Source organism: Meriones unguiculatus, chromosome 6, assembly GCF_030254825.1.
Source record: "Meriones unguiculatus strain TT.TT164.6M chromosome 6, Bangor_MerUng_6.1, whole genome shotgun sequence".
Classification (NCBI taxonomy): Eukaryota; Metazoa; Chordata; class Mammalia; order Rodentia; family Muridae; genus Meriones; species Meriones unguiculatus.
Window position 1 is genome coordinate 40939205 of NC_083354.1, and position 23182 is coordinate 40962386.

The window sequence follows — 23182 nt, forward strand, 5'->3', positions numbered from 1 at the left end:
TGGTTCCTGGAGCTGGAGTTAGAATAGGCAGTTGGGAGCCTCGCCACAGAGTGCTGGGAACTGAAGTCTCGCCCTCCGCAAGAGCAGCGTGCACCCTGAGCCGCTCAACCATTTCTTCAGCCCGCATGAAGACGCCACTTTTAAATTCAAAAGCTACAATAGTGTTTCTGAGGGCACAGCTTGTAAATATGGTCCCATGGTGTACAAGGGCTCAGGACCTAGGGTCTTCAGGCACAGCTGCCTGTCATACACTCACTAGAAGCAATAAATGTGTCATCTGGGGGACATCACCTCAAGCATACATATAGAGGGGCAGTCGGGGCCTTCAGAGCAAACACGGTAAACTTATCTGCACAGGTGTGAACTTAGCTCAGGAGTTCACTTATGAAGAGGTGAGGTGTTAGCCTGAGGGGAGCCCGGGTCACTGGAACCCTCTCCTGCGACTGCAATGCGCTTTTTCTTCAGAGGCAGGCATGGACAATGCACTGGTGGCAAGAAGCATTTTTCTGGAGCGGAAGGTACCTCAGTGAGCCAGCACTGCCAAGGGTTAGCCTGCAGAGACACTCAGCCACAAGGAGCAGGCCCAGCATGAGCCTGCTGAGCCTCCCGTGCCTGGGTGTGAGTCTTGACACACAAACATGAGGTCAGATCGGGGTTCCTGCTTGCCTGGCTCAAAAGTGAGTCTGGGTTTGGTGCTAGCATCCCACCTGGGGTTTGGGGTGAAAGATCCAGGGTCTCTCGTTTGGAAACAATATAATGCAACATGGAAAGTTGCTTTCATCAATAATTGCAATGAGCCATTTCAAAAATGGTGAAGAAACACCAGTTGACTAACTCAGGAGCAATGAAGCATCTTCGTACCTAGGTTGGCCTTGCCTTTTCGTGATTATAAAAGAATTAAGAAATATTACAGCCTACATCTCTGAGAGCCTATTAGAAAAGGGCAGGCTGGGGGTTGCACTGGCTGCTTTTGTCATCTTGACACAAACCTCGACACATCAGGCAACGGAGAATCTTAATTGAGAAAGTGCCTCGCCAAGACTGGCCTGCAGGCATGACTTGGTGCACTGGGGAGGCTTGATATGGGGAGGAGGGAGCCCCTTATGGGGGGGAAGGGAGAAGGGAAAGGAGACAAGGGGGGAAAGGCAAGGGGAGAGGAGGGAGGGCGTACCCTTGGGATGTAAAGTAAACTGGAAAAAAAAAAGATTGGCCTGCAGGCAAGTCTGTGTGGGGCATTGCCTTGGTTGATGACTAATGTGGATTGTATTTAACACAACGCTTCTTAGGAGACATCACTCAGTTGGTGTAAGTATTGGTCCTTTGACATTTGATCTCTTCTCTATTTTATGTGTCCGGTACATTAAGCACATTTCTATCAAACTTCTGTTCCTCACACATGAAGGTTTCAGTTTGGGGCTAGTCAATGTGTAAGCGCAATATTAACCTGGGGGATAAACAGGAACCTAAGCCTGTGATCCCAGCACTCCAGGAGGCGGAGGCAGGTGGAGCTCTGTGAGTTCAAGGCCAGCCTGGTCTACAAAGGGAGTCCAGGACAGCGAAGGCTACACAGAGAAACCCTGTCTCGAAAAAAAAAAACACAACCAAACAAACGAACAGAAACCTAAGAAAAATATGGGGAAGACCCGTCCAGGATTCCTGCAGCGTCGACCTGAGGATCTTCGAGGTATGAGCACTTCTTTCTACCTGTTTGAACTCCAATGGTGTGAAATGTTACTTATGCAAAATAGGCCATCCTAACGTATCTCTTTTCCTTAAGCAGCAAACACACATTATAGACTGCGTTTTTGATGCTCTTGATCGTGGTAGAGAAAACATTTGTTCTCTCAGTTAGTAACTGTCTCTTCCCACATTATGAGACATGACGAGGAATTCAAACCCTACCTGTCTGCCGTGGAGCCCAGGCCTCCATGTAGCCTCGACAGGACAGGGGTTGTCAGTGTGTCTGGATCAGGTCCGATTCAGAAGGGCCCTCCGAGGTCACGTCTGTCCACTTTATGCGTACACACGCAAGTGTGCCCGAATACCTGTGAAGCTGAGAAACACGCCAAGTGAGGATGGTTGCACCTCTCACTTCTACAACCAAAAACAGTGAAGTGAGGACTAAGCTTGAGCCGACACTGAAGTCATGATGTTGGGATGTATTTTTTAATATATTTATCTTTATTTTACGTATCTGAGTGTTTTGTCCACCATGCGCATGCAGTGCCCACAGAGGCCAGAGAGGGTGTCAGACCCCCTGGAATTGGAGTCACAGATGGTTGTGAGCCACCATGTCGGTGCTGGGACTCGAACCTAAGTATTCAGGAAAAGCAGTCAGTGACCGCTGAGCCGTCTCTCCAGCCCCTAATGCTGGGATCTTGAGTGCTGAACTCTCTTGAACATATTAAAGCCTTTGTGATTTGCAGTCTTTCCTTCTGGGGCTGCAGAGGCTGAGGCGAGGCAGTTACGCGTGGGACGCTGCCTGCTGAAAATCGGCTGCTACAGGAAGTGGAATTGTTCTTCCTCCTCCTCCCTGCCACCTTCCCTCAGCCCCTTCAGCCCCTTGTCAGTCCCTTTCCTCCTCCAAATAGTTCCTCTTCTGCCTTCCTGACATGAGTCGGTCTCCCTTTTGCTCTCCCTTAAATGCTTTTTCTCCCTCTCATGGTTCCCTTTCTAGTTTCACCACACACACATACATACACACATACACATATACACACACACGAACACACACATACCACACATACAGAGACATACACAGCATACACATACACACAGACACATACATACAGAGACACATATACAGACACAACACATACACAAAGACACACACACGCCAGGGACATACACACTACACACACACCACACACAAACACACAAACATACACTCACACCACACACACACACATACACCAGAGACATACACACCACACACACACACATACACAAACACACAAACATACATATCACACTCACACACCAGAGACATACACACTACACACACACACACACACACACTAGAGACATCCATTCCATACACACACACAGACACATACCCACAACACATACACACACACATACACACACGTATATAAATTTAAACTTAGATTCTGCACCAGAGAGCATACAGTTTTTGTCTTTCTGAGGCTGATTTACTTTGCTTAACATAATGGTCCCTGGTTCCATCCTCTTTTCCTGCAAATATACCATGATTTCATTCTTCCTTACAGCTGAATAAAATTCCATTGTGTTTATACACTGCATTTTCTTTTTTCTATTTGTCTGTTGATGGAATCTGGACCAAATTCATTTCCTGGTTGTTATGAATGGTGAACCTATAACATGAGTGTGTGGGAGTCTCTGTGAGTTGACTTAGAGTCCTGTTATGGCTTCGTCATGCAGCTCATATTTCTTACCACTTCCCAGTAGGCTCGCCCAACAAAACCCATGAACATGTTTCCAGGTTCTCTGGCCAGCTGGCTTGGTGGATGCCATAGGCTTCAGCCGAAGGAATGAATGAGTGAGGAGAGTAGCTTAGCGGCTCCTGGTTACAACCTGAAGTTTCTGGAGCTCTGGAGAAAAAGCCTGGCTAACCCTGGTCGCCCCTTGTCTGTGTACAAGGATTCGTTTACTCCCTGATCCAGCCCTGACCTGTGGGGCCTCTTCAGTGTGCTGGGAGCTGGCCAGAAACAAAGACCCTGCAGGGAAGGACAGTGCAGGTTCCCAGTTGCCGAGGCAGTGGGGGAGCCCATGAGGAGGCCACCACACAACAGCAAGGGCAGGTGTTCACGTTTTTGTTGCTTGCTTTGTTTGAGGTTTTTTTTGTTTTTGTTTTTCCTTGGCTGTTCTGGACTTGCTTTGTAGACCAGGCTGGCCTCAAACTCACAGAGCTCCACTTACCTCTGCCTCCAAGTGCTGGGATCAAAGATGTGCACCACCATGCTCAGCTCTTTTTTTTTTTTTTTTTTTTTTTAAAAAAAAAAAATCTTTACGTTCCTTTATTGGAGCAAGATTCCTGACGTATACAGTGACGTATTCACTAAACAGAGTCCTGTGCAGAAATTACACACTAACCGTCTAGACAGATTTTGGTTACACTTTGCCTATCGATGGAGTAGCTCCATTTACAAAGTTTCATACATCAAAATGCTTTGGATTTGACCAGGCTGTCCGTTAATCAGCTCTGAAAAAAATGGCGTTTGATTTTAGCTTTATTTTACAGCATCAAAAAGCTTATACGTCAGGTAGCTAGAGCTCTTCATCCCCCCAGACTCAGGGTCACACCTGAGAGCTTCCGCTGCATACCTGGGACGGAGTACTCCCGACCTCCTCCTGGACTGCTTACTCTGACAGGCCACCTTCCCGGCCAGTTCACACTGCCAGTGAAGACCCGCCAGCAGCTGTCGTCCGTACAGATGGCATTAGAGCGACAGGGGCAGTGACACAGTGGGCGCAAGCGCTGTCCCAATGTCCAGGCAACTGAAGGCCCATTTTAAAAAAGGCCAAATCGAGATAAAAATGAAGGGTACAAGTCCGCGGCAGCAACTGTACCCTCATCACTCAGGCACGGAGACACTGAGACGTGATTCAGATCCCTGTAACTCGGTCTGCATGGCCCTGAGGTCGTCCGGCAAAGTGCGTACCAAAAATACCAAGTTAGGAAGACAAAGTTTGACACGAGGTCGTTATGCAGGTCAAACTCGGAAGGTCATATTGAGCACCTGCTCTCACAGAAAAGCATCAGGTCCTCTGTGTACACACCGGTTTTTCTGTAACAAAGCAACTTGTACACACTGACATTTGAGATGAGCATCTTTTCCTTCCAGGGAAAACAAAAAATATTAAAAATAAGGTTGCAACAGACAACGTCAAATCCAAATAAAACCCTACAGATTCTGCTGATTCTTCCATTGAGTGGCAGGGCTCAAGTCATCGTTAGGAGAGACTTTTATTTTAAAAGTGTCACCTTAAACTGCAAGGATGTCCGTTAAACATCACAATTAAACATGCCAAACCCCCAGACACCTCAAACCCACCCTTTGCTGACCTTCTATAACCCCCTTTTTCCTTTTTTTTTTTTTTCCTTTTTATGAAACAAGAGAAAGTAGACAGATACATGTTGGTAAATGCTAACTGTCTGTATTCACATAGAGACACAGTGTACTCTCTGAGCCCAATATACAGAGAAAGGAAAAAAGCTAGAATTCTATGCACTACTACCCAGGGGCCTAGCATTCTCCAGCCTCAGCAGAGCCAAGGGAACAAGAGGGCTTCTCCCCCACCCCCACCCCAGAGAGCAGTGTTGGTATTGAAGCCACAGTTTTTGAGACAAGAAAGGATAAAAATAAATTTAGAACAGAGAAGTGGACATTCTTTTCCTGTTGTGTTTTGCTCAAGGTTATCCCCCCCCCCCCCCCCCCGTAAATAAGCTGAAAACCACAGTGTTAAGAGAGACCTCAAAACAGGGCGACTGAGCACAAAGCCTAGGGGGAGGAAAATGACTGCAACTTGCTCCCAGGGACTGGAGAAAATATAAAAAAGAAAAGAAAAAAGAAAGTTGGAACCCATCAGTGCTAGTCATCCTTACCTTCATCCTCCTCTCCTTCCACCCCTTCATCTTCATCTTCTTCAGCTTCATCCTCATCCCCCTTCATCATCATCATCTTCCACCTCTCCTTCGTCACCATCCGTATCAGGAAACAAACAGTACTGCAAGGGATTTGGCCAAATATCACCGTCTTTGATGCCCTCTCCTGACTCATCTGCAGCCACATCGGGATTCGGAATGGTCAGTGGGGAGGTGAAGAAGCTCTTTGGCTCTCCGTGCTGCCACTTCCCACTGGCCTTATTCTGCGTTTGACTTGAGCGCTTTGTCAAATCCTTTCCAGATTTCCACTTGATTTTGGTGGACTTTGGAGATGGGTCACCACTCTCATTCAGATGAAATTCTTTGGAGAGAACTTTATTTTCAAAGCAAGGATTTTCATCAAAATAAAACTCTGTTCTGTAACCTGACTTAATGTCTTCAAGTTCTGTCACTTTAACTCTGGTCAAATAATGCAGAGCCTCCTTGTCCTCCTCCCCCAGCGGTGCGGACACTTGTGGGTGGTTGACAAATGTTGTTACCCAAAAATTGGGGATTTTGGCCATCAAGTCTGACCTCTCTGGAAAAAAAAAAAAACAAAAAACGGTTAGCAGAGTTTGTTATATTTTTGTTCTACTTTCAAAATTTCCTCACCAGCTTGTTCATTAAGTCTCTCTATTTCATCTTGTACTTCATCAGTATGTTCAATTGCTTCTTGCTGTTCTTTTTTCCCCCTTTGGCAGGCCAAGAGAGACCTCCAGCTTCGGGGCAGCAGCCAATCTGGATTTCTTGGACTGAGGCAGGATTGCCGTTTTGGGACCATGGCATGAGGGAGGTGGCCTGAAGCCAGAGGGTACAGGCCCGATATTCACAGCAGGAAGAAATTCGCAGGAACTCTCATTTTTTTTCTTATTTTGTTTTGGTTTGGTTTTGATTTCTGAGATAGGGTCTGGAACTTGCTATGTAGAGCAAGGCTGGCCTTGAACTCACAGAGGTCTCCCTGCCTCTGCCTCCTAAGAGCTGGGATTAAAGGAATGTGCCACCGTGGCCTGCTACAAACTGGTGTTTAAGAGGCAGATATGGGAAAATGTGACATTTGGGCAGAACCAGCTCCAGATGGGAGGGGAGGAGATGAAAGGTCATCATCCCATGGTGTCCATTCAGAATAGCCATACATCCTCTTAGCTGACAGGAAATGCCAGCTTTGTTTTAAGTCCCTGCCATTGCTCATTTTGGTAGGGGGTCCGTTTTTAAGTATGCACAGACACTGTGATGAGTTAACCAGCCGTAGCTGGAGATCAGACCCAGTGGATCGACAGACACTCTGGGCACCCAAAGGCCACATTCAGGTGTTTGCTTCTCACATGTCCGTGGCCAGCTCACCATCGCCTGTGTTCACCATGTCTGGGTGGTAAATAGTGCCTATACTAGTGTGGGTGAGTTTGCCTGTACCTGGCTATGCCACCTCCATCAGAGAAATAATATTCTCCTATTGCATTTGGGGTGCTTTTAGCCCCACGTGACTCTAACAACAGCTGCATGTCCGGACAGTCACTGTTCCCATTCAGGATAATTACCCCTGGTCACACAGTGAGTGAGAGACACAGTTGACAGCCCCCAGGACCTCATCAGAACCACAGCTGCACTTTTGCCTTTCCACGGGCACATTATCCCAGATGCAGAGCCAGGGCCCCGGGGAATCCCAGCCTTTCTGCAGACCAGGCCCTGTTCAGACCCTCCCCCAGACCGGCAGTTGCTCTTGATCTTATGGAAGCACCATGAGAAGCCTTACTAGCTCAGCTCTCCAGATGTTGGCTCAGGCCACGCAGTTCATGGGTCTCATGGCCAGCGCACGGCAGATCTTGACAGCACTGCTCCTAAGGCACCTGGTGCCTTGATATTGATGGAGCCTTTGCTGGTGCCCTGAAGAGAAAGGTCCGGGATGGACAAGGAGGAGAGAGAGATGGATAGACAGCTTCATTCTCTGCCACCCCCACGGCCTCCTGAGACCCCATCACAGAGAGAACCCCTTAGCTTTTGACCCATGCTGACCCCCTGGAGTGAAGCCAACAGTCTGGGGAGCCTAGACATGGCTATGGGTGGACAAAGCGCCACCATTATCAGCAGGAAACTTAGCTGGCTGAAGAGCACAGGCAGGAAAACCCAGACTCCATTAACCAACATGTCTTGTTGCCAAATATTGCCCAATTCGCACAGGACCCACAAAGACAAAGAACTTCTGTCTGCTTGGCATCGAATTTTTCTTCTTCTTCCTCCTTGTTCGCTACACCTCAGAGTCAGTACCCTCTGACCTCACAGGGACCAACCTGCCTGGGACTGTTCCAAAGACCCACTGTCTGCAATCCAAGGGGCGGCAGGAAGGTCTCAGGCTCCCCGTGCCACTCCCACCCCCTTTCTGAGTCCTCAGCTCGCCCTTCCAGGGAGCACCCCATGTCTCTGAAGACACCTGAACCATGGGAGCACAATCACCACATCTATTCAAATGAAGACTGTGCAGTGGACCTGGCCCAGAGGAGAGTCTTCTAGGAAGGAAGGCGCCAACCAAGTGTAGCCTGGAGGGTGGCCACCGCTGGCCCAGGGTAATAAGGAGTCTGGAGCAGGGAAAACCCCAGGCAGGAAGCACCAGACCCAAGACTCTGCTTCTTCCTATTCCTTGGGATTGCCTGTGGCCAGGAGCGGAGTTGAGACTTCGTGTTTAGAGACTAGGTGTCTCTGGGCCTCTTTCTGCACCCTGTGAGGACCAGGTTAGGTGGGTTCAAGGTTTTCCACCATGTGAAAGAGCAGCCAGCCAAGGTCCTCCTCCCAGTTTCTCTGGGCTACAGATGGCTGGCTATCCCCTCACCAGTCTCTAGGCTGCTGCTCCTTCAAACGTTCTCATCCCTCCATTTACCTCTTCATCAAAGAGGAAGGCAGGAAGGCTTGGGGGGTGAGAATGACTGAAAAATCAGAGGTGAAGTTAGTAGTACCTAGATCAGTTGGCCCGTGGACAGGTCTATTATAGGTTTTACTTGGTATGGTAAATCCCAGCTCCTCAGTGCCATACACTGAGAGTATGAAAATGGAACGAGCAAGGATCCACGTGTTTATGCTCTCGCCTCTTGACCATGAATGTGATACTTTAAGTTCCTGCTTTGATTTTCCTGAGATGGTGGACTATAGCCCAGGGTTGTAAGCCAGGTAAATCCTTTCTCCCCTGCGTTGTTGTCAGGATATTTTATCACAAGAATGAAACTAGGAAAGTACCCAAATGTCAAGATTTAACACCAGTGGTACCCATGCCACGAAGTAAGTGGAGCTAAAACCGGATGCTGACATGTTTGCATGGTACCATAGCTGGCCCGGCACCTCCTCTCAACTGTCTTACCAGGTCTTGCCTCCATCCCTTCTCTCTTCTTTCTCTCCCTCTCCTCAGCTTCTCTCTCTAGCTCTAGTTCTCTGTCCTTCCAGCAACCTCATAAATCTGCAAGTGTGGTCACTCTATTTGTAACTGCCAGCCCGTGTTCCCTAACTCCTAGTGCCAAGAGGGAAAGTCTGTGTCTGACCCATCTTTGTATCCCAGGACCTCACCATGGGTTTGGTGACCTGACAAGATTAGAGATCTGCGAAGCTGAGAAGCCTCCAAAATCCTTTGGTTATAACCCTCATTCATGGAAAGAGATGCCTAGGGAGCACATTGGTTCTCTTCCAACCTCAGCATCTCATTAGATCCCGCCATGGGACAGCCTCCAGGAACTCTCACATCTTCATGGAGTTGGACAGGAGTTGACCTGTGGAGGAGGCTGAAGCACAGACAGACTTCCTTCCAATCTTCACCTAAACCTTGAGATCTCACCCACTGACACAAAAGACACTTTTCTTTCCTCTTTTTTTTTTTCTTTTTTTTTAAATTAGACAGTGTCTTCTATAGGCCAGGCTAGCCTCAAACCCACTACATAGATAAAGATGACCTTAAAATTCTAATCTTTGTCTGCCGAAGACTAACTTCCAAACAATCTTCTAAAACACTCAAAGATTAGCCACCTGGATGGCCCTTTTCAAAGAGAGCTGACTTCTCCAGCACTGTATGCTGTAACCTGTGTTGGAGAGGCTGAAGGTGTTGGGGATGGGAGAGACCATGAAAGCAATGGCTCTGACCCAACAATACTGTTGCCAAACATTTTCCTATTTGCAAAGAAAACTCAGCAATCAAAGGGCTCTCTACTTGTCCATCTTCCTTCTCCCTCTCTCTAGCCCCTTTGTCTCCCTGGGGGCTCTTCTTCACTCTCCTTAGGCAGGGCTGGTCCTAGGACCTCAGACTTCAGGCAAAGCCTGTGTTTCACTAACCCCTTATCTCTGCCTATCATGTGTGTACATTGGGTTCAAGAGCACCCCATTCTTCCTGTTTGTTCCTTTCTACTCTGTGAGACAGCCAGAGTGCCTGCCTCGGCTTCTGAGTATTCCCCCTAACCCTTGTCTCCTCCAGTGCAGCCCATCCCAGAAGACACAGAACCTCCCTTACTCTCTCCTGGTATGTCCTTGAGGAACAGCCTCCTGTCTTCTTTAGACCAGTAGCCCTCTCCGTGCTGGAAATGACTGTGCCCACTGGACCCAGCAGAAGCATGCTCCACAGTCAATGGACGGTATTGGCCTCTCGATTCTGAACTCCGCCCTGTAAAGGCGTGCTCAGCAAGGAGGTATTGGGGGCTTTTCTTGTGGCTCTGACAAAGCGCCTGACTAAAACAGCTGATGGAGTGATTTACTGTGGCTCAGTCCATCGTGGCAAGAAAGGCACATTGGCAGGGTCATGAGGCAACTGGTCAGAGAGAGATGAACACTGATTCTCAGCTCACATTCTAGTTCTGGGTCTTTTGTTTTTTAAATTAAAACAATATTTAAATATATAAATTATATTCTTTCTTCTTTCCCTTCTTCAGGCCTTCCCATATACCTCCCTAGCTCTCTCTCTCTCTCAAATTCATGACCTCTACTTTCTTAATTGTATATATATATATATCACATTCATAATATATATTATATATTCCTAAATATATAAATACAGTGGCAGAGTGACAGAAGTAGTTAAAACTCAAAATATCTCTACTTCTTAACCATTTCCTAGGTCTAGGCAAGTCATTCTGCATCTTTAGTTTTAGCTTTCTTGCATGAAAATGGGAACATTAGGGCCTGGAGAGATGGCTCCGAGGTTAAGAGCACTGATTGCTCTTCCAGATGTCCTGAGTTCAATTCTCAGCAACCACACGGTGGCTCACAACCATCTATAGTGAGATCTGGCGCCCTCTTCTGGCCTGTAGGTGTACGTGCAGGCAGAATGCTGTATACATAATAAATGAATAAATCTTTAAAAAAATGAGAACATTAAAGTGTTTTCCTAATGAAATTGTTAGAATTTAATGAAGCAAAAGTGACTGTGCCAGAACAGCACTCAAGACTATGCAGCTGCTTGATGGATGTTTTGCTGCTGAAACTAGACTATAAAGCTTCATTGGGGTGAATGTTATTAAGCTGCTGTTTACAAAACTTTCTTAAACTACTTATTTGGGGTTTTTGTTTTATGTTTAGTAGCAAGAAGCATAATAGATTCACAAGAACTTTTAAAGTTTTCTTCCGTGCTGTAGTCCACATCTTCAGTGGCTTCATTTTGCGCTTCTGTTTGATTTCCTTCATTCCCTCACTATTTTACGAAAGCTTGGCAATTTGTAAGTAAGGTCACCTTATGTTTGCACTCCCCTTTTTAAGCCACCGGAGTACCAATGCATTTCGCTCTGCTGTCTCTGAGGCCAGTAAAGTTTTAGGAAGCACGTACTGAGTAGCTGTGTAATAATCCTATCTGAGCAGGGCATGGCCTTGTGGCCTTTAATCCCAGCACTCAGGAGGGAGGAGGTCTCTGTGAGTTCAAGGCCAGCCTGGTCTACAAAGAGCGTCCTAGGACAGCCAGAGGTACACAGGAAAAACCCGTCTTTAAAATAAAAGAAATCATAGCTGAGAGAACATCTGCATTCCAGCTTTCATTAAACTCTTTGGGTGCCTGATGTCTCCATTTAGGCCTTGTTCTGGTGATCGCGTTGTAGGCAGAGGGCTTTCACAGCGCAATACACACTTCCTGGACTGTTCTTGCCGGGGGCTGAAGTTCCATCCCCAGAGTCCACATCCCTCAGCTTGTAATGTCATGTAAATGCTGCTCCAGGAAGTTCAAAATCCACAGTCCTCTCTGCTGTCCTCCGTAGGAACCTCTGCAGGTCCAAGAACAGACACTCAGGCTGCTAGGAACATCCAATCATATGATTCTCAGCTTTCCTCCTCCTCAAGGCCTTGACACCTTCAACGTGACTTCCCAGACCACTAGTCAATGGTGTGTTATCTAAGAGCTACAAGAAGGGAAACTCCCAAGTACCCCAAAAGAACAGGCCCACTGGCTATGTCCAAGATGACAGCCTGGACTCTCATGAATAGTTTTTAATGAGTGGCTAATGAGGGACTCTGGGTGTTCAGCATAAGGTCAAACAGTATTGTGAAACCTCAGCAAATACTCATTACCATTATAATTGTTTCCAGATGTTTTTTCGAGCTTCTGTAAATCAGATCATGTCAAGGCCCAAGGATCTCCAAAAGGTCCCCTTCCCACAGGCTCCAGATGGGTTACCATCCTGAGAGCAGTTGCTATGAAAATGCCAGGCCTGCTTGATTCATCACGGAAGGTGCCCCTTGCTGAAGCCACGTGGAAGCCAGAGGGAAGGAGGCGACCTGCAGAATGAGGAACTAAAGAGCCAAGTCTGGTGGCTTAGTAGGTGAAGCAGAACCTAGTGTCTATTTGGACACAAGAGGAAAGAGCCAGAAAACAGCAATTTCCAGGATATTTGGAAATACACTTGTCTTGAGGTTATTCCTATGAAATAATTTAACCTATAAAAATCCAGGACCCCCTAGAGAAGAATATTTCCTTTGATCCATTTTGCAAATGGTGTCTCTAAAACCAGAAGAGGCAATCTATCCTGTGCTGCTTTCTTTGGGCTTCCTGACCTGCACCGAGGGCAGGGATATTCTTCAATTAAAAACAACTTAGTCAGATGAGATGGCTCAGTCGGCAGGTGTGGAGACCTGAGTTCAATCTCCAGATCCGTACGGGAAGAAGAGAAAAGCCTGGGCATGGTAGCGTGTTTGTGCTCGCAGCACTGGGGAGATGGGGACAGGTGGGCTCCCTGGCTGGCCAGCCTAGCCCACGTGGCGAGCTCCAGACCGGCGAAAGATAAAAAACTGTCTCCAAAAAAAAAAAAAAAAAAAGTGGACAGTGCCTCGGAGACAACACCTCGGGCTGACCTCCAGCCTCCACATGCTACATAAGTGCACCTGCGCACACATGAACACACAGTACTCTGGATGAAGAGGGTGAGGCAAGTCAGTCACCACCGTGAGTACGACTCAGTCTCTGCCTTTAAGGGCAACAGACAAGAAGTTGTGCACTTTCCACCTTAGGTGATGAGGAGGACATTCTTTCACCACAGCAGCAGAAGAGGCATGAGGGGTGACGCCTGTATGCAGAGCAAGGAGGGGTGTCTGCCTCCTGCCTGCAGCAGTCTGCCCCGCACCAGGGAGACCTCCTACATTGCCCCAACAGGCGCCTTCCAGCAGCTTCACGATGGAGAGCTGGCTGGATCTGAGGGTAGGTACCCGGACCCACTGGACCTCGTGTGCAGGTGGAGTAACGCTGGCTTTTACTCTGAGGAAGATGAGAACTGTTGCAGGACAGAGGGGTCGACTGAGGGGTAGAGGCAAAAGGGAATGGGGAGGCAACTGCGGAAACTTAGGTGACAATCCAGGAAAAGGATGAGGGGTTTCAAACTACATGACAGTGGAGAGAGGTGGTGGGAAAGGCCCGATGCCAGATGTATTTTTTAAGTGGAGACTAAGCTTTGCTGACATCAGAAGGGAGTGGGGGGTATGAACGAGAGGGTCAAGGACGGCACCTGGGGTTTGGCTGAGAAGCTGAGAGGATGGTGTGGCACTGCCTGACATGAAGGCAACCAGCTATGTTTCGGCAGACTGGAGAAGAGCTCTACCAGAAGCTCTGCTCCAGGCACAGGCCAGCAGACCTGGACACCTCAGAAATCCATGAGGAAAGGGGCTGGGCGGAGCGCTCCTGCAGTGAACTGCCTCCTGGGTGGGCATTAGGACCCTAGTTTGACCCAGTGCCAGACATGGTGGCACAGCCCAGGGGAGGCAGAGACAAGAGGACCCTTGGAGCTCACCGGAGGACTGAATTGACCATAGGTATGGTGAGAGACTGTGCCTCAGGGAACAAGGTGGCAGCACCTCAGGAGTGACCCTTGAGCTTGACCTTTGGCCTCTACATGTACCCGACATACACACAGAAAGAAGCCAAAGGGAGAAATCTGGAACTTTGGTTGAATTCTTTCCACTTTCTCCATAGAACAATGCAGATGCCTATTTATATAGGATGGGTGGTCACCGGCGATCTGAATCATGTTGGTGGATGGTTCTCAGATCAACTCTGGCCTTTCTGACAACACCCACCATGCCTGTGGGAATGGCACGTGCGGGGACTTCCCACTTAAGCCTGAAGCTCCACCTATCTGTGGCTCACCTCCTCTTCTGCGCACAGTCCCTTTCCTGCGTGTGGACTCCAGGCCAGGCTCAGGCTTTTCTCTTTGTGGGCCACCTCTGGTCATGGGCTTGCCGCTGGGATTTCACAACTGAAGCTTGTGAGTGATTGCTTCTGTGAGAGAACACAGGGGAACCTGGTGTCCGGGCTGCAAGGACAAGGGACGCATTCAGAAACCTTGGAGGGAGTTGTGTACAGTGTTTAGAAAGCTTTTAATCACTGCTCTACGGGTCACTCTGCACTGTCTACATGTGTCAGTGAACAGAAGAATAGGCGTATTTGTCCCTGGCCAGAAATCAGGAGAGACTTGAAGTCTGTCCCTGCCTTGCCTACGGCAGTGTTACAGTTTATAGAAAAGGTGTAACAGAAGCCAGAATGTTAGCATCCTGGAAAGAATAAGGATATTTTAAAGTGAGACTTGTACTCCCTGCTTTGGCTGTCTGACCACTGGAACAATGAACTCCCAGAATGTAGAATCTCCCCCAGGATCCCATCCTGGAAGAAGACGGGCTGAAACCCGGTGCCATCCAGAGACAGACTTGCCTCTCAGCAAGAGACTGCATGGAATTCTGACAGCTTTTCAGAGCATCTTGCGTGAGAGATTGGAACTGAGACAATGATGGTGGGCAAAACCACGCCTCAGCCAGGACTGCTTAGCAACACATGTCTCTCGCCTGCTATTAGAGCCTGAGCTTCATATCAGGACCCTGAAGATGGATTTGAAGGGTGATATTTTAGCTTTCACTGTCAACTTGACACAACCTAGAATCACCTATGATGAGTCTTGAGGGGAGACTGTCTACAATCCCCACACTGCATTGGCTTGTGGCACAAAGATAACTTGTGTAAGGATACCCAGCCCACCGTGGGTGACATCATTCCCTAGGTAGGGAGTCCCAAACAGTATAAGGTACATAAGTTGAGCTGGGCATAAGCAAGCCAATGACCATGAATGTTTCCATTTCTTTCTACTTTTGACCATGGACTAGCTAGCTTAACTTCCCCACAACAATGAACTATGACCTGGAAGAGTAAGCTGAGACAAACCCTTAAACAGCTTTTCACTTGGAGTACTTTATCACAAGAACAAAAATGAAAGAACAACAGGGAGTCACTGGGCCTCCTTGCTCCTTGTTCTGCTTCTCACTATTACCTGTCAGTTTCACTGGCCTGTTGAGTGACAGAGACTCCAGCCTTAGGGCTGCCAGGGCCCAGGCTCTGGCACTGACACCTCTAGTGAAAAGGGTGTACCGTGAATAGATTGATCTGTGAACCCACACTATCAGGACTGGGAAATAAGTCTTCCGGCACATGGCCCAAGGCTCTTGAGGCCAGCCATTCTCAGTCTCGCCCTGCTTACTAATTCTTAGGATCCTGTAACAGGCCAGGGTGCTACGCTGATGCCCTGAGCGATGGAACTCATTTGCCAGTGGCAGTGCCCATCTTTTCTTGATGGGCTTCACTGTCCTGTCCCGTCCTGTCCTGACAATGCTCACAGCTGTCCCTGCATCTGATGCCCCTTTCCCCACACACACATACCAGTCTTCAGGGCCACTAGTTCAGCCCCCTCCTAGAGATGGGTAGGGGCACTTTATGACCGCTTTCTCCCCACACACACATACCAATCTTCAGGGCCATCCTAGTTCAGCCCCCTCCTGGAGATGGGGAAGGGCCCTTTATGACCACTTTCTCTTCCTGCAATCTTCTAACCTGCCAAGGTTACACCGCTGCAAGGAGTGTGCTTATGGAATGTTTTGCTGATAACTGTCACTCTATTTCCCAACTGCTGATCGTGAGACAAGATGCAAGGTACAGATGAAGTGTTTTAAAACTTCACCAATGGCAACCGGGGTAGATAACACAGTTGGTTTGATAAGAAGCTGAGTTTGATAAAATAAAAAAGTAAAATTGCTGAGCATGTGGACCATGTCTGTACTCCCAGCTCTAAGGAGACGGGGACAGACAGATTCCTAGGGCTTGATGGCCAGCCAGCCTGATAAAGTTAAGTCGTAGGTCCCGGTGAGAGATCTGTCTCAAAAACCAAGCCAGACAGCCCAAGGGCACACCATCCCAGTTTGACTTCTGGTCTTCACACACACAAGGCACATACAGTCACATACAGCAGAAATAAGATAAAACTCACCATTGGGGCTAACAGTACTGTTTTTGCCTAGCATGCACAAAGCCCTGGGTTTGATCCCAGGTACTACATAAACTGGGTGTGTGCACACGCCTCAAATCTCAAGAGGCAGAGGCAGGAAGATCCTAAGTTCAAGCTTATCCTTGGCTACATGGTGAATTTGAGACCACCCCAAGCTACATGAAGCCCTGTCTCAGAAACAAACAACAGCAATAAAACAGACGGCCTCTACTACGATGGAGCAGCTGAGAGTGGCCATTGTCACGGTAAATTCTACCAGAGTGGACGCAGGACTAGCCACAGGACTGTCATCATGGATTGCTGCAGCCATGAATCATCTGAAGGAATGGGTGGGCATGGGAGCATTAGCAGGCCTTCTGGTGTTGGTCTCCTTGGTTTGCCTGTGGTGTATATGCAAGATTAGAGTCTCACAACAGCGTAATGCAGCCATGACCATTCAGGCCTTTACAGCCATTGAAGCAGGACAGTCTCCCCAAGCATGGTTGGCTACCATAAAAAGCTAAAATGTTACGCTCAGGATGCGAGGCTAAGCACTGCACTTAGGGTCAGCCGCTTTCGACCCAGAGAAGAGCATGTCTGATTGCATGCGGGTTGATGCCCCAGGTCCCGCCTCTGAGAAAAAGGTATCGGACGGGTCTGATGCTCTTTGGGTGGATGACACCTAAATGAACATCAGTACAAAGTCCCAATTTATTTCTAATATCAGAGATCAGACCTCTACTCTTGCCTGATGTGTCTAAAACAAAAAGGGGGAACTGCAGAGAGCTGCGTAATGCCGTGCCTTAAAGATGGAGCTGGTTTCTGCCTTCCACCTTCCCGATGGTGAGTGCTCTCTGTCACGAACAACTCCACATTTGGCTAAGGCCAAGGATCTGGCTTGCTTCCATGTATGTGGACCTATCTGCATTGCCCACATGGCACGCTGGGGTTGGCTACCCAGAGGCTATTTAAGCTGTGGGCTGGCTTTCCCCAGGGTCAGATGATTGTTCAAGGTTCCTGAATAAACTGCATTGAAAAAAAAAAACAGACGGCCTCGGTGCCATCAGGGATCTAGCAGGTTATCTGACCAGTGCTGTCCTGAGGTGCTGGCAGAGCTGTGGCTCCAATCCCCAAAGTCTGAGGGTTGGGACCCACTATTCTGGCCAGGGTGCTCTTAGAAATACATGTATGGGAGGCTGCATGTTTTTGCTAAGCAAAACCTGCAGTCCTTGACACCACAGAGGGATCATAAGCCTCAAGTGGTATGCCTCGGACTCTGCCGTGGCTGTCTCTGCCCCCACCAGCTTTGCTCGTGTCTAAAGGTCATCACACTGAGGAGCTTCTGAATGGCCTTTGGTGGTTGACGGTGAAGGTCACAGGAAGACCAAAGGGGTTGTGCTGCTGCTTAAGATGACAGCAAGAAGGGCTCTGCCTCTCATTGCATGACAGCTGACAAGGGCAAAATGAGAAACCGCCACCACATCCAGCCCAGGGGCCCTGCACCATCTGTAAAAATGGCAGCGGTACCAAGGCCTTCTGAAACATCCTGGTAACTCTCTGCTTTAGGTAAGCAAGCTGAGCACTTGAAGCTTGCTCCTGCAGCCCATGCCCCACGGCTAGTTTCCTCAAGACTAACTATCACTCCCAAAGGCACAAGATGAGAATGAGGCCTTAGCAGAACCTGGCAAGTCCCAGAGATGCAAAGAGGCCTCCAAGCACCTCTCCTCATTAGAGTCCAGAATGAGAATCTGCTGAGCTGCCTGGGAATCCTGTTGAAGCTCCATCCGAAAGCAAAGACTACGCGTAGGGCAGCAGGCTACGCCAGGCTGGAAACCAAATCAGATGAGGGGGCTGCACACCAGGGAGCTACTGGCAAGAAGCCTGTGGAGGGTCAAGAGAAGAAGCCCTTAAAGCCCTGAAAGGAAAAGGCTGCAGGTACCAAGAAACCTGAAGCAGAAAAGAGAGCTACTGCAGCAGAGAGGCCACCTGCTGCGTGAAGTATTGAAACCTATTCCAATCCCTAAATGAACCAGAGAATTCCCATTGGCGTGAAAACCTCACGGAAGATGCAGTGAGAGGGAAATGGGTGGATACGCTGTGATCAGGGATGGAGTGGACTGGTAGGTTCTTTTTGTTTTTATTTGTTTGTTTTTCAAAATAGGGTTTCTCTGTGTAGCCCTGGCTGTCCTGGAACTCACTCTGTAGACCAGGCTGGCCTCAAACCTAGAGAGCCTCCTGCCTCTGCCTCCCCAGGGCTGGGATTAAAGGTGTGCGCTCCCACTGCCCTGCTGACTGGTAGGCTCTTGATAAGCCACTTGTAATTTAGTTTGGATATGACTAGTTTTACTAGTATTGCTTTTGCTTTTTGAAATCTAACACTAGACACCCAATGGGGGGGGGAACCAACCAATTTATAGCATTTGTTAATTCCTGTGGTGTGAAAGCTCCCCACCTTGGCTGATTGCTCGTTATCAACACAGGTGGTCACCGAACTAGCAACAGATAACAATTGCATACTATTATTTTCCCACCACACAGATACAATAGACCTGGGCACCCTCAGGAGCCACAGGAATGCAAGTAAGGGAAGGTCAAAGGGGCTCAGGTTTGCAGATTCCAGCTCATTTAACACCACCTCCCTTGGAAGGAGGAGCAGGAAACTTGTTGACGAGGGTGGGGTGGGGGGGTGAGCAGAAGTCACTGAGCCGGTAATGACGTTTTGTTTCTTTCGGGTCTGTTTTTCCTGGCTTGGGGTATTATTGTTCATTTTGCGGTAATTCATCTACCTACAGGAATATTAATGTGGTTTTAGATGTGCATTACATAAGGAGATAAAAATTTGCTTGAAAAGGCCACCAGAGGGGAGACTTTGGCCTTATAAACAGCCCTCTCCTTGCCCTCTGGAACCCATAAAGCTTTCCCTGATATGGCAGCTTCGACCTCCAACGCCAAGATTGCCGATGGCTGGAGAGGAAAAGGATGACAGCTGAAGGGGTGGTGGGAGGGTTAGTCAATGTTTGTGGCCAGCCAAGTCACCACGGAATAGGACTCTGAAGCAGAGTTGAAAAGAGAGAGGAAGCAAAGAAGGAACAAGGATGTTTGGGGGAGCGCTCTCTGAGCCTTGCCTCTGACGAGTGCCATCCCAAACAGTCAGTGGGTAAGACACATTCTCTCTCAGCCTCCCCAAGAAGGAAGTCCTGTGACCATCCCCCAAATTTCACAAATCGTGAGATCGAGGCTGGAAGCAGGGTAAGAAGCCACCCGAGCTTGACTGTGCTCTCCGCTCTCCACACCCGACCTTGAACACCTGCATGTCTCTCCTAGGGAGGCTCTACCAGGAAGAAGCCAGAAAGCGCCACCCTCCTCCCAACACAGAACTCAGCCCAGGCATAGTGCCAGTGCAGTCAATGGTCAAAATTAGCTGCGCTTGATGAAACAGGGACATCAAAGCCCCCCAGGGGAGGAATACGGAAATAAAGAAAAATATGTCAGACATTCTTGGCGCCTGCTGAAAGCTGAGGCCACCCAGTCATTCTCTCACACATCCTCCCCACCATTACCCTGGGCACAGAGATCCACTTTCCCAGCACCCTCAGGGGCTGCCGAAGGGTCACGGGATTCACAAGCCTGGCCCCCAAATGATGTCCCCTGCCTGGCAATATTCTCTCTCAAGTCTCTGGAGCTCAGTGGCCTAGCCAGTCCCTACATGTTGACAGAGGTGAGTCTCCCTTCTTCCCGGAAGGAAGGCTGGTTGGAGTCTTGGAACAGTCAGGGCACAGTCCAGAGCCCAGGCTGGCGTTGTGGGAATCAGGACGGTAGTCAGGAGCTCAGGGGATAGTCTGACCAGAAGGCTCTGAGCTTGAGACCAGCAATAAGATCTGCCAGTTAGGGGCTGGTGAGTGGTCTCAGTCAGTAAAGCGCATGCCATGAAAGCGTGAGGACCCATGGTGAGGTTCTGAAGGCAGAACCCGTGTTGAAAAGCCAAACGTGTAGCACGCAAAAACCGAGGTGGGTGGCTCCTGAGGAGTGACACACTCATACACATACTCACAGGCACACACACACTCACACACCACACCATATACACATCACACACACACACACACCACACACAACCTGCTGGCTGGTCCCCAAACCTTGTCCTTCTCAAGCCCACTGTGCTTGTGGCTCACAGCTGTGAGCTGTGCAGCGCTGTTTAAGGAGTGCCCAGTAGTCACCGGAAGCTGCTGGGATGGATCAGGGCCTGCGCTGTGGCTCACTGTGTGAGGATCTTCCTTGGCCTGCAGGAACTCACTTCTCCCAGAAAGAGCACCGCGGTCACAGGATGAAGTGCAACTAGGACGACTTCAGGAAGTCACCTAACCATTGTGCGCTTCCTTTGGAAAGAACATAGGAGGGGCCATGAGAGCCAACATGCCTCAGACTCTTCTAAGGCCTGTGGTCATCCTGAGAAAGGTGAGATGAGGAATTTTGAACCATTTTGAACGGAAGGAAAGGAGTGTCGTGCTGGGGTTTGGCTTCTCAGGGTGAGCTCACCATGCCCCAGACCTAGCAGCAGGAGCTGAAAAGCCCTGGAAGAACTCGGTGACATGGGTAACTTCAAGTCGGGCAAAGTCCTCCAGCGAACAAGGGAGTCCAGCTCCACCCCAGAGGCAGAACCAGGGCGCCCTCTAGAGGTGCGAGCTTGTAACCTCCGTGCTCCTTTCACTGTCAAAACCAGGTGTGGATGGGTCTGTATCTGTTGACCTCATTGGGACCTGGTCAGACCCTGCAGAGACTAGTTCTCCCAACCATGTAGCCCTGGCTGCCCTCAAACTCAACGAGATCTGCCCTCCCCTGGCTCCTGAGGACTGGAATTCAAGGTGTGCGTCACGATGCCCAGCCGCAAACGCTCATGTTTAAAACAAGCATTTTGTTCCGGTTTTTACAGAAACATTGCAAAGTTAGTTTGGAGGTCCCCCATTCACCCCCTCATCCGGGACCTCATGGGGCCCCCACACCATCCTGTTACCAAGGTCCACTGGTGAAAAACTTAACAAGCTGCAGGCTGGAGAGGTGGCTCGGTGGCTGAGAGCACTTGTTCCTGAATCCCTGGAGGCTCCAGACAGGCAGGACACAGACACACACACATGCAGGTAAAACAATCACGTGCATAAGGTAAAAATAAATCTTAACAAAAAAAAATCCAGCAGGCTGACATGGGTACATAACTACTAACTGAACCCCAGGCTTTGGATTTTTGTCTGGTTTTCCCACTAAAATCCCCTTTCTGTTCTAGGAGGGCACCCAGCAAGCTGCACTGCATGCCCAGGTGTCCTCGTGTCCTTCGTTGTTCATTACGGTTCATGGACCTCAACCATCCCTGGGAATTCTCTTCTGACCCGTGCTGGATGTGTCTTCTGTTTATCTGCTCACAGGCTTGGGGAGAGACCACCGTGGAGGTGAAGCCCCTCCCACTTCCCCGTCCTATCAGAGGGCACGAGCCTCCCACGTGGGAGGTGCAATCTCCTCACTGGGGTCTTTTCACTATGAAGTTACTGCTTCCCCTTTCTCTATTTGTTTGTTTGTTTGTTTGTTTTGAGACAGGGTCTCACTACAAAGCCCTGGCCGTCTTGAAACTCACTATGAAGTGAGTCTAGCCCACAGAGAAAGAGGAAAGAGGTAGGGGCTGGACCAGGCCTCACTTCCTAGATGAGGTCACACTGTTTGAAAAGGCTGTTTACTTCTTTGTTCAGTGTGTGTGCTGCATACACTTGTTAATGCGTGTGTGCGGGTGCATGAGCACATACAGAAGTTCACAGGAGTGTGGAGGCCAGAAGTTGACTTCCACTGTCATCCTTCATCTTTCCCCATTTTTTTTTTTTAAATAGGGTCATGTTTTGAACCTGGAGCTCACCCATTTGATTAAACCGACTGGTCAGTCAGCTTCAGGGAACTGCCCGTGTGGATTTCCCCAGCCCTGTGGTTACAGGTGGGGCCTGCTGCACTTGGGTTTTGTTTTTAACCTTTCTGCATGTATGTCTGTGAACCACACATGTGCCTAGGGAAGCCAGAACGAGGGTGTCAGATGCCCTGGGACTGGAGCCACAGTCAGCTGTGAGCTGCCACATGGGTGCTGGGTATTGAACCCAGGTCCCTCTGGAAGAGCAGTCTCTTAGCTTCCGAGTCATCACTCCATCCCCGATTTTACGTGAATTCTGGGAGCTGAACCCAAGCCTTTCTGTCTGAGCAGCCACCTCCCTGCTCCACTCCTCCATCCATTTATCCATTCTTTTGTATCTTTATGGTTAGATGATTATTAGATTTTAATCTAATACTAACTTGGTCAGGGGTTCTAATTGCTCCAGTGACACACCATGACCAAAAAACAAGTTGGGGAGGAAAAGGTTTTTTTGGGCTTGCGGTTACACATCACTGTTTATGTTGAAGGAAGTCAGGACAGGAACTCAAACAGGACGGGAACCTAAGGCCAGGAGCTGAGAGGCAGAGAACACGGAGGCTTACTCACCATGACCGGCTCAGCCTGCTGGCCCAGGGGAGCCACACCTGCAAGGGTCTGGGCCCTTCCCCATATAGTTTGGCTAAACTAGGAAGAGAAAAACTCCTAGCTTCCCTCCACCTCTCCTAAGCCAGTGTTAAAGTCCACAGAAAGGATGAGACAAAAGCTAAGAACCTTGAGTGTGTTAATCCGGCTGCCCAGGAGCCACGAGAGAAACCAACCTTCCTCTGGGCGGGTCGGCGGGTGCCCGGCCTTTGTAATCTTCCTGGCTGGCTCCCCAAGGAGTTCTGTTCTGTGGAGTCTATTTGAGTGTTCCTATTT

The 23182-nt window shown here is 49.0% G+C and overlaps 1 pseudogene; it reads right to left on the reverse strand.

Moving 5' to 3' along the window:
• Positions 1-5573: 5573 nt before the first annotated feature.
• On the reverse strand, positions 5574-6986 carry LOC110559301 (protein SET-like; annotated as a pseudogene).
• Positions 6987-23182: the final 16196 nt, after the last annotated feature.